The sequence below is a fragment of the Rhinoraja longicauda genome, chromosome 8, assembly GCF_053455715.1.
Source record: "Rhinoraja longicauda isolate Sanriku21f chromosome 8, sRhiLon1.1, whole genome shotgun sequence".
NCBI classification, from domain to species: Eukaryota; Metazoa; Chordata; class Chondrichthyes; order Rajiformes; family Arhynchobatidae; genus Rhinoraja; species Rhinoraja longicauda.
Window position 1 is genome coordinate 15,701,470 of NC_135960.1, and position 12,216 is coordinate 15,713,685.

Here is a 12,216-nt window from a genome sequence, read left to right on the forward strand (position 1 = left end):
CTATAAGATTCGTCAGACATGATTTGCCTTTGGTAAATCCATGCTGACTTTGTCCAATGATTTCACCACTTTCCAAATGTGATGCTATCACATCTTTAATAACTGACTCTAGCATTTTCCCCGCTACCGATGTTAGGCTAACTGGTCTATAATTCCCCGTTTTCTCTCTCCCTCCCTTTTTAAAAAGTGGGGTTACATTAGCTACCCTCCAGACCTCAGGAACTACTCCAGAATCTAAAGAGTTTTGAAAAATTATCACTAATGCATCCACTATTTCTGAGGCTACTTCCTGAAGCACTCTGGGATGCAGCCTATCTGGCCCTGGGGATTTATCTGCCTTTAATCCATTTAATTTACCGAACACCACTCCCCGACTAACCTGGATTTCCCTCAGTTCCTCCATCTCATTAGACCACCGGTCCCCCGCTATTTCCGGCAGACGGTTTATGTCTTCCTTAGTGAAGACAGAACCAAAGTATTTGTTCAATTGGTCTGCCATCTCCTTGTTCCCTATGATCAATTCACCTGTTTCCGACTGCAAGGGACCTACATTTGCCTTAACTAATCTTTTTCTCTTGACATATCTATAAAAGCTTTTGCAGTCTGTTTTTATGTTCCTTGCCAGTTTTCCCTCATAGTCTATTTTCCCTTTCCTAATTAAGCCCTTTGTCCTCCTCTGCTGGACTCTGAATTTCTCCCAGTCCTCTGGTATGCTACTTTTTCTGGCTAATCTGTATGCTTCATCTTTTGTTTTAATACTATCCTTGATTTCCCTTGTTAGCCACGGATGCACTACCTTTCCTGGTTTGTTCTTTTGCCAAACTGGGATGAACACTTGTTGTAGTTCATCCATGCGACCTTTAAATGCCTTCCATTGCATGTCCACCGTCAACCCTTTCAGCATCAATCGCCAGTATATCTTGGACAATTCACGCCTCATACCCTCATATATAATTCTAAGTTTTACATCAGATAGACAATAGGTGCAGGAGTAGGCCATTCGGCCCTTCGAGTTAGCACCACCATTCAATGTGATCATGGCTGATCATTCTTAATCAGTACCCCGTTCCTGCCTTCTCCCCATACCCCCTGACTCCGCTATCCTTAAGAGCTCTATCTAGCTCTCTCTTGAAGGCATTCAGAGAATTGGCCTCCACTGCCTTCTGAGGCAGAGAATTCCACAGATTCACAACTCCCTGACTGAAAAAGTTTTTCCTCATCTCCATTCTCAATGGCCTACCCCTTATTCTTAAACTGTGGCCCCTGGTTCTGGACTCTCCCAACATTGGGAACATGTTTCCTGCCTCTAACGTGTCCAACCCCTTAATAATCTTATATGTTTCGATAAGATCCCCTCTCATCCTTCTAAATTCCAGTGTATACAAGCCTAGTCGCTCCAGTCTTTCAACATATGACAGTCCCACTATTCCGGGAATTAACCTAGTAAACCTACGCTGCACGCCCTCAATAGCAAGAATATCCTTCCTCAACTTTGGAGACCAAAACTGCACACAGTACTCCAGGTGCGGTCTCACTAGGGCCCTGTACAACTGCAGAAGGACCTCTTTGCTCCTATACTCAACTCCTCTTGTTATGAAGGCCAACATTCCATTGGCTTTCTTCACTGCCTGCTGTACCTGCATGCTTCCTTTCAGTGACTGATGCACTAGGACACCCAGATCTCGTTGTACGTCCCCTTTTCCTAACTTGACACCATTCAGATAATAATCTGCCTTCCTATTCTTACCACCAAAGTGTATAACCTCACACTTATCCACATTAAACTGCATCTGCCATGCATCCACCCACTCACACAACCTGTCCATGTCACCCTGCAACCTCATAGCATCTTCCTCACAGTTCACACTGCTACCCAGCTTTGTATCATCTGCAAATTCGCTAATGGTACTTTTAATCCCTTCATCCAAGTCATTAATGTATATTGTAAATAGCTACGTTCCCAGCACTGAGCCTTGCGGCACCCCACTAGTCACTGCCTGCCATTCTGAAAGGGACCCATTTATCCCCACTCTTTGCTTTCTGTCTGCCAACCAATTTTCTATCCATGTCAGTATCCTACCCCCAATACCATGTGCTCTAATTTTGCCCACTAATCTCCTATGTGGGACCTTGTCGAAGATATAAATTAGCAGGTAATTGTGATATTTCGTGCCACAGAATTTATCTGAGGAGATGAGATTTGATACATTTAAGGGGAGAATATTGAAAGAGAAGATAGACACAAAAAGCTGGAGTAATTCAACAGGACAGGCAGCATCTCTGGAGAGAAGTAATGGGTGACGTTTCAGGTCGAGACCCTTCTTCAGAATATTGAAAGGATTGGACAGAAAGCTGAAAATAATACATAGTATTTTCCCATGTGTAGGAATACAAAATTAGAGGTCATAAATTCAAGTTGGCCACTATTGAATCTGTTAACCAATTTGGTAGAGATCTATAGAGAGATGAGATGGTTTACATTATGCATCAGGAATTAGTTGGGACAAGCTATCGGAATACAGTTAAGAGGAAGCTCAATCATCCAGGCAGGAAAATAAAATCTGTACACAGGAATGATTGAAGAAAGATTGGAAGAGTATGCAAAGCACAAACACTGGTGGCCTTTTGTATGCCGTATAATTTTATGTATTTAATCAAATTGTCTGTGTTTGTTCAGAAGAAATTCAAATCTTTGGCCCTTCATTTGAACTGGAAACTGAAATAAATGATGCCCTTAACAAGAATGAATAAACAGAAGCAGAAAGAAACAGTAAAATAATTGTCAAATTATTGCAGTCAATGGGATTTAATGAGCCAAGGGGTGGAAAATGAAACTCAGCCAGTAGTTCCCAAGTTTCAGGACTGATACCAATGTTGTTTTTGATCTAGATTAATAACGATGATACAGGAAAAGAATTTCAAAGTTAACAGGGTCACATTAAATTGAGAGATCAAGTCAAGTCAAGTTTATTTGTCAGATACACATACAAGATGTGCAGTGAAATGAAAGGTTACCCACAGTCCAGCAATAGAGCAATAAAAATAAGCAATTTCACACACAATCACAACCAACACAAACAACAACAAAAAAGAAACATCCATCACAGTGAGTCTCCTCCAGTCACCTCCTCACTGTGATGGAAGGCCAGAATGTCTTTTCTCTTCCCCTGCCATCTTCTCCCGCGGTCAGGCTGTTGAAGTTGCCACGTTCCAGGCCGCGCCAGACGGTGAAAGGTCCGCAGCATGATGAACTGTGAGGCTGAGATGAACTGAAGAGGCGAGGAATGAGGCAAAAATTCTCTGCTAGGCCAACACCGAGGCTCTCATTACACTGAGCCAACTGCCATGAGCCAACCACTTTGTTAAACCAGCATCTGCAGTTCCTTCTTGCACACTTTGTTTGCATGCCCAACAGCTCCTGAAACGGGTACTTGACTCAGGTCTTCAACATGGAGAAACAGAGTAAGTAGTTAAAGAATATTCTCAAAATCTCATTGAAAACACAGAACAACCTTTTCGATTCATGTGTACTCCCGGCCCAAAATCACTCAAAATGGAGGAGCAGCTGGGATGATATTCAGTGCATTGTTTCTTCATTAGAAATCCAGAAAAGAATGACGGGAAAAACATATCACCTGCCATCCTTTCACGAAGCTACTCTTGTTTCGCCTGTGGCAGAGTCTATAAATTCTATGAGTCTATGAGAACAGGCCTCTTCAATCTGCTCAGAACCCAGAGAATGAGAGTAGAAGCAGGTCATCCCAGTGCCTGAGAGTCTGCAAAATAGGAAGGAGGAGGAGGCTCGGTTTTCAATTTGTGAGGAATGTAAATTTAACAATGGTCTTCAAAGGAGAATATATGAAGAAGAAAATAATTACAGGGTTATGGGGAAAGATAAGAGGAGCGAGGCAACTTGGATTGATCCTCAGGAGTGCCCACAGACTCAATCGAATGACTTGTCTCTTGACTCTTGACATTCTGTGATCCTAAGCATTAGAGACCCTCGAAGGGCCGAATGGCCTACTCCTGCACCTATTGTCTATTGAGACAGCCTATCGGGTTAAAAACACCACAAACAACTCTTGGAGAACTGGAGCGCATTGAAAAAAGGTAGACAATAGAAATGAATGGAAGTGAAGAAAATCGAAGACATACAAAATTCAACATACTACTGTAGATATCTGACATCTTAAAGACAGTACCAAAACTTTCATCTTTGGTGATATCGACAAGTAATAATGAAGAAAAATTGAATTAGAATTTCATAATGTACAGGTGATCCCATCACTTTGTAATGGAAAAAAACTGCAGATGCTGTTTTAAATCAAAGGTAGACACAAAAAATACTGGAGTAACAGCGGATCAGGCAGCATCTCAGGAGAGAAGGAATGGGTGACGTTTTGGGTCGAGACCCTTCTTCAGACTGAGTTACTCCAGCATTTTTTGTGTCTATCATCACTTTGTAAGGTTAGGGTTTGAATTTATGGGTGCAATTGCTCCACATGTTTGTTCCTATGTGATTTCCGGCCTCACTGTTAAAGCTGATTTGGTTGGTATGTAAGGGTAGAAAGGATGGATGTGTTCAGGATGGATGTGTTTGTTCTCCTTCAAATAATGCTATGGGATTGTTTATTTTTTATCGAACAGGGTCGAAAGGGGGTGCAGTGTGATATTTCATCCAAAAGATGGCATCTCCAACTGTGCAACATTCCAACAATAATATAATAGTTTAGACTCCCCTTTAAAACTAACAAAATGAAACAGTAAATAGAATTCTCCCAATAAACCAAAGCATGCAACATATTTCATAGATTGTGTAACTTTAGCTATGCTAATGGGCGGCACGGTGACGCAGCAGTAGAGTTGCTGCATTTCAGCGAATGCAGCGCCGGAGACTCAGGTTCGATCCTGACTACGGGCGCCGTCTGTACGGAGTTTGTACGTTCTCCCCTTGACCTGCGTGGGTTTTTTCCGAGATCTTCGGTTTCCTCCCACACTCCAAAGACGTACTGGGTAATATGTAAAAATTGTCCCTAGTGTGTGTAGGATAGTGTTAATGTGCGGGGATCGCTGGGCGGCGCGGACTCGGTGGGCCGAAGGGCCTGTTTCCGCGCTGTATCTCTAAATCTAAATCTAAAAAATCTAATGCTTTTCTCTCTGAAGCATATCTAAATATTAAATTTGTTGTATTTTCGAGCCTTTTAAATACTAAGCTTCCCTTTATGCTTTCCCTTAATGATTTTGTGTAAACAATTGAAATTCATTTCAATATTGTCTATTTCACATTATAAATCCATGCACTTCAAAATAAACCACTGAAGATACGTTACAAATAAATTGCATTTTTTGTCATTTGGAAATTGGAATCTGGTTTAATTGAATCCTTTTCATATTTATACAATGAGGTTCCATTTCAAAACACATCCTAATGAAAACATGAGGGGCATTTTTTGGATTGCTCATTCAAGAGGGTGGGTTTTCAAAAGCTCACCATTGACATGAAATAACTATAATTATCTGAACTGAAATGACTGAGAGAAGTGGGACAGATAATTTAAACATTGGTTGATTAAAACTCCCAGAAAGGCAGATCTGCCAGTAGGGCTGATGCACATAAGTGCTGAATGCCGTTATAAAACATAAATGAAGTGAGGAAACGTAGGGAACTGGTAATCTTTGTACCCAAAATTGTTGGCCGCAGAACAATAAGTTGAGAAGGCTGTTAAAGTAGTTGAAATACCTGGCCTTATTAATGGAGGTACAGAAAACAAAAACAAATAAATTATACAAAATCTTTAGATTAAGTCTTGAAATAGAGTATTTTATCCAACCCAGAGTACTACATCTTTGGAAGTATATCAAAGAGGATACAGAAGAAATGTATCTTCTAATTTGGCAATAGGGATAAAGAACCTCCGTTATGTGGTAGAAAGAAGTACTTGCTTATTATATCGCTGAAGGTAGTTATTGACCCCACGGGATCTATGCTAGCTATTTGCAGAGCAACCCCATCTGTATCTTTCCCTTTTTACCCTGTTGTTATCAAATCTATTCTCTCATAAGTTTCAACTCCTCTGTGCTACTTTTTACCCCATACTATCTGGAGGGATAGTTTAATTTGTTCATTAACCTCCCAGTACATCTTTGGGATGCAGAATGAAACCGTAGCACCAAGCACTAACTCACACAATCACAGGAAGAACATACAAACTCCATAAAAACCCAGCACCTGAGGTCAAGATCAGACCTAGCACTCAGGAGCTGTAAATAGTTGTTCTTTTGTTCAAATTGAAGGTGGAGATGATATTTGACATCCAAAAATCAAGAATAGTTCATCGTAAATGAGGAGCATTGTTTCCAAAGGTTACAGATAGAGCGTAAATGTGAACCAGAGGCAGCATGAGAACATTTGCTGCTATCTGAAATGCACTGCTTGAAAGGGTGGAAGCAGATTGGATTGTTATTTTCAGAAGGGAAGTAATGGGAAAATAATTGTAGAACTGCAGAGAAAGATAGAGGATCTGTGAATGACGGCACAGTGGTGCTGGTGCAGGTGGAAGAGCTGCTCCCTTACAGCACCAGAGACCAAGGTTCAATCCTGACCTCCGGTGTTATTGGTGTGGACTTTGCACATTCTCCCTGTGTTCTCATGAGTTGCCTCCAGGTATTCCAGTTTCCTCCCACATCCCAAAGACTTGCAAGTTTTTAGGTTGATTGGCCTCTATAAAATTGCCCTGAGCGTAGGGAGTGGATGAGAATGTGGGATATCAGGATATGTGGCGTGATAAAGACAACTGTGCCAATGGAGGTTAGGATCTAGGCAGTTTTAGACCAGCAATAACAAAGAAATTTCTCCCTACAGGACTTTCAAAAATAAAGGTGGGTATTTTCAACAGCAATACATTTAGTTTTGTTACTGCAAGCTAAATATTCTGTATTTGCAAATTGGCAAAAAATAATTGAGATAAAAATAATCAAACCATTAAGGTCATCAAAGCAAGTGCCAAGTCAAGTCAAGTTTATTGTCACATGGAACAGTACTTGATTTTTAGTATTTGATTTTTCCATCCTGCAAAAAAGGTTCTGACTGTCTATCTATGCCTCTCATAATTTTGTATATTATTATCAGGTGTTCCAGAAAAAACTACCCAAGGCGGCACGGTAGCGCAGCGGTAGAGTTGCTGCTTTACAGCGAATGCAGCGCCAGAGACTCAGGTTCGATCCTGACTACGGGTGCTGCACTGTAAGGAGTTTGTACGTTCTCCCCGTGACCTGCGTGGGTTTTCTCCGAGATCTTCGGTTTCCTCCCACACTCCAAAGACGTACAGGTATGTAGGTTAATTGGCTGGGTAAATGTAAAAATTGTCCCTAGTGGGTGTAGGATAGTGTTAATGTGCGGGGATCGCTGGGCGGCACGGACTTGGTGGGCCGAAAAGGCCTGTTTCCGGCTGTATATATATGATATGATATGATATGATATGAAATCTTTCTCTTTAAACTAATACCTTTTCATCCAGATATCATTCTGGTAAACCTCCTCTGCACACTTTCCAAAGTCTCCAAATCCTTCTTGTAATGGGGTGACCAGAACATCATGCAATACTCCAAATGTACTCCAAAGTCCTATAAAGCTGCATCATAATGTTTTGACTCTTATACTTAATGCCCTGACCTATGAAGACAAGCATACCATGTGCCTTCTTTATCACTCTACTTATGTTGCCACTTTCAGGAAGTTATGGACTTGAACTCCAAGATCTCCATGCTGTCAAAGGTAGTGCCATTTCCCCTTACACTTGACTTTCCAAAGTACAACACTTCATACTTGCCATTTCCATCCGCCATTTCTGCCACTGATCTATATCCCGCTATATCCCGCTATATAGCCTTTGTCCCAGTCCACGACCACAGCAATCTTGGTGTTATCTGCAAACTTACTAACCAACCTGTCTACATTTACATCCAAGGCATTTATATATATCACAAACGGTAGAGGTCCCAGCACAGACCTCTGCGGAATTCCATTGGTCACACTTCAAGCCTGAACAATTTCCTTCCACCACAACCCACTGTCTTCCATCAGCATCCCAGTTCTGAATTCATACGAGCAATCTACTGTTAATCCCATGCATCTTAATCTTCAGGATCAGCCCACCGTACAAGACTTTATCAAATGCCTTACCAAAATCTATGTAGACAACATCCACCACCCTACCCTTTTCATCACCTTTGTCACCTCCTCAAAGAACTGAATCAAATGACTAAGATACAACTTGCCGTGTATAAACTGTCCATAATTAACCCCTTCCCCATCCAAATAGTAAATCCTATCCCGAAGAATCCTCTCCAATACCATAGATGTGAGGCTCACTGACATAATTCCCTGGATTCTTTCAACTTCCCTTCTTAAACAAAGGAAGAGCCTTGGCTGCTCACCAGGCCTCCAGGACCTTGCCTATGGTGAGATAAGATGCAAAGATCTTTGTATGGGTGTGTAAATAAGTTGGGATCAAAGAACAAGGGATCTTGGTACCCTGGTTATCCTTCAGCCAATATTTGAATTGAATATCTCACTGCTGAGACAATGTTCCGCACGGCAACATAAACTGCACTTCAAAGTATTATTAATAAATCACTAGAACTTCTTAAGATCACAGAAGGCAATTGCATCTCAAATGTAAAATTTATACTAGGGTAAACAATCGGTACACAAGGTGAAAATTTGCTCTGGTTTAATGAAATAGTACAAGTGTGAAATATTAGAAAACTAACTTAAACAAACCCATTCTTCACGAGGAGTGGTACTAACAATGGGAAGAACAAGGCAAACAACAATCACAAAATGCTGCAGATCATGGTCACACAATAAACCAGGAGTTGAGCACTGAGCCAAGCCAAACATTTTCAAATGAAAAAGATGAAGTCCAACAAAAAGATTCTACTTTACTATTCATCCCACGAGATGTATAAAGGAAATTCAATGGATATTATGTGTCTCAAATACCAACGCACAGTCATGTTTTGAGACCCTCATAAAATCTTGTGTAGAATTAATGGGACATTGTCACTTTTGGCCAAAAATGGATTTCTAATAGAAAGCAGAATAACAACGTAAGTGAATGTTTTGAGCCGGGTTACTGACCCATGAAATCCTTAGGGAGTAGTCCTATGATCTCTGTTCTTCATTCGTGTTAACATCAATGAAGAGATAATGCATAGAGGGCCTGCATTTATTGATGAAAATACAATGACAGAACTGCAATGAGCTACTGTAATACAAAGGTTAATAAGATTAATCTCAAGGAAGTTACTTTCAAGACAATGAGGAAAGAACTGCAAAACAACAAGATCTTATCAAAAGGCATCAGATAAGAAACTTGAAAACAAAAACACAAGATACATACCACAAGCAAGATAATGATATTGGAAACAGATCCCAGTGGTGAGATATGGCTACTTGAATTAAGCGTAAAGAAAAGACAAAAATGGTTGGATGGCAGTGGATGAGTTGCTGCCTCACAGCGCCAGAGACCCAGGTTTGATCCTGACTAAGGGTGCTGTCTGTACGGAGTTTGTATGTTCTTCCTGTGACTGTGTGGGTCTTCTCCGGGATTCTCCCACATTACCATTACGAACAGGTTTGTAAGTTAATTGTCTTTGGTTAAATTGTAAAATTATCCCCAGTTGTAGGATAGTGTTAGTGTTTGAGTGATTTCTGGTTGATGTTGAGAACAGGAATTAAAGTAAAATTACCATTGAGTAAAAATCTCAGTTTCCTTAAAATGAAAGGGGGGGAGGCTTCTGCTTTTGTATTGGGATCTTTCAGGTAATTAAAAAAAAGATCTGGAATATGTGATCAAAAAATATTGATGTGAAAATCAAGATTAAAAAGTTATAAAGTAGAAAAATTCTTCATGGTGGTTCCTGTTAACATAGAAACATAGAAAATAGGTGACCCTTAGAGCCAGCACCGCCATTCATTGTGATCATGACTGATCATCCACAATCAGTAACCCATGCCTGCCTTCTCCCCATATCCCTTGATTCCACTAGCCCCAAGAGCTGTATTTAAATCTCTTTTAAATTCATCCAGTGAATTGACCCTGACCTTGGGTGCCGTAGAGCTTGCACTTTCCTCCTGTGACCGCATGGGTTTCCTGCCACCTCCCGAAGGCACGCAGCTTTGTAGGTTTATTGGCTTCTGTAAATTGCCCCTAGAGTGTAGAAAATGGGATAATGTGGAACTAGTGTGAACGGGTGATAAATTGTCAGCGTGGACTCTATGTGCATCTCTAAACTAAATTAAGTACAGCGCAGGAACTGGCTCTTGAGTCACTGTGTCTGTGCTGACCACGATGCCAAATTAAACTAATCCCATCTGCCTACTCATGACTCATATCCTTCTGTTCCCCACCTGTTCATGTGTCTATCTACACGGCTTTGAGATGTCACTATCACATCAGCATCCACCACCACCCCCACACACCCAACAGTGCATTCAAGGCACTAATCAAACTCATTGGAAATACTTGCCTTGTACATCTACTTTAAACATTCTCCTTCTCAGAGAAAACAATCCTAGTCTGCCCTACCTCCCCTCTATAGCTAATACTCTCTAATCCAGGTGACATCCTGGCAAACCTCTTCTGCACCCTCTCCAAAGGATGCACATGCTTCCTGTAATGTGGGATTAGAACTGCACACAATACTCAAAATGTGGCCTTACCAAAGTTTTATACAGCTGCAACAGGACTTCCTGACTCTTATAATCAACATCCCAAATGATGAAGGCAAGCATGCTAAACACCTTGTTCACCACTCTACTTGCCTCTTTCAGGGATCTCAACCCCCCTCTGCACATCACTGCTCCTAAGGCTGCTGTCATTTCTTGTATACTTTCCCCTTCCATTTGATCTTCCAAAGTGCAATACTTTTCACTGGCCCGGATTAAACCCAATCTGCTTCCCTTCCCCCCCCCCCCCCCCCCCTCCTCAACCCAAGAGAGTTGTAAATCTGTGGAATTCACTGCCTCAGAAGGCAGTGGAGGCCAAGTCTCTGAAGGCATTCAAAAGAGAGCTAGAGTTCTTAAGGATAGCGGAGTCAGGGGGTATGGGGAGAAGGCAGGAACGGGGTACTGATTGAGAATGATCAGCCATAATCACATTGAATGATGGTGCTGGGTCGAAGGACCGAATGGCCTAGTCCTGCACCTATTGTCTATCTCGAACTGAATTATATCCTGCTGAATCATTTGACAAACCTCTTCATTATCCACAACTGCACATATTTGTCTCATCTGAAAATTTAGTAATCAGCCAATCTACATGTTTTCCAAATCAGTTATATAACCACAAACAAAGGTTCCAACACAGATCCCTGCGAACGCGATTGATTATAGACCTTCATTCAAAGAAACAGCTCTCCACCACTACCCACCAGCTTCGATTGCCAAGCCATTTTTTAATCTACTCTCCCAAATCGTTAGTCCTTTGGATGATAAGTATGGTGCATTTAGTAAATGTTACACACTGCCAAAGCGCACCAGTAGCAGGGTGTTCATTTATCAGACTCACCCACCTAACATGCCATTGCAGTATCCATTCTTTAAGTAGCAATACTCCCCACTATCAGGAAGAGTGCTGATGGCAATGTGGTGTATCCCTTTAAAGGGCTAGCTACTGAGTTTGCAGTTGCTCGTTCATGTGTTAGCAGCTGCAAAGACTTAATGAACCAGGATGTTGATGGACACTAAAACAGATATGATGTGGGGAAATTGTGAAAATACAATTAAAAATTACAATTTTTATGGAATTCGTTAAAGTAATGCTAGGGTGATATAAAAGAGGCTGACTGCAATCTTGCCTGGACTAGAGGATATTACCTACAAGGAGGATATCCTATAAGAGGATATTACCTTTCCCGTGACTTTCAGTCTGAAGAAGGATCTCGACCCGAAATGTCACCCATGCCTTCTCTCCAGAGATGCTGCCTGTCCCGCCGAGTTACACCAGATTTTTTTGTGTCTATCCACCAAAAAGGAGAGGTTGGACAAACTTGGAATGTTTTATCTGGAACGTCACAGACTTTGGGGATACCTGATAAAAGTTTATCGAATTATCAGTAATAATACGGTGGATGGTCAGGATCTCTCTCACAGGGTGGACATGTCAAAATCTAGAGGATGGAACTTTAAGTCAGGGTGGAAAGTTCAAAGGA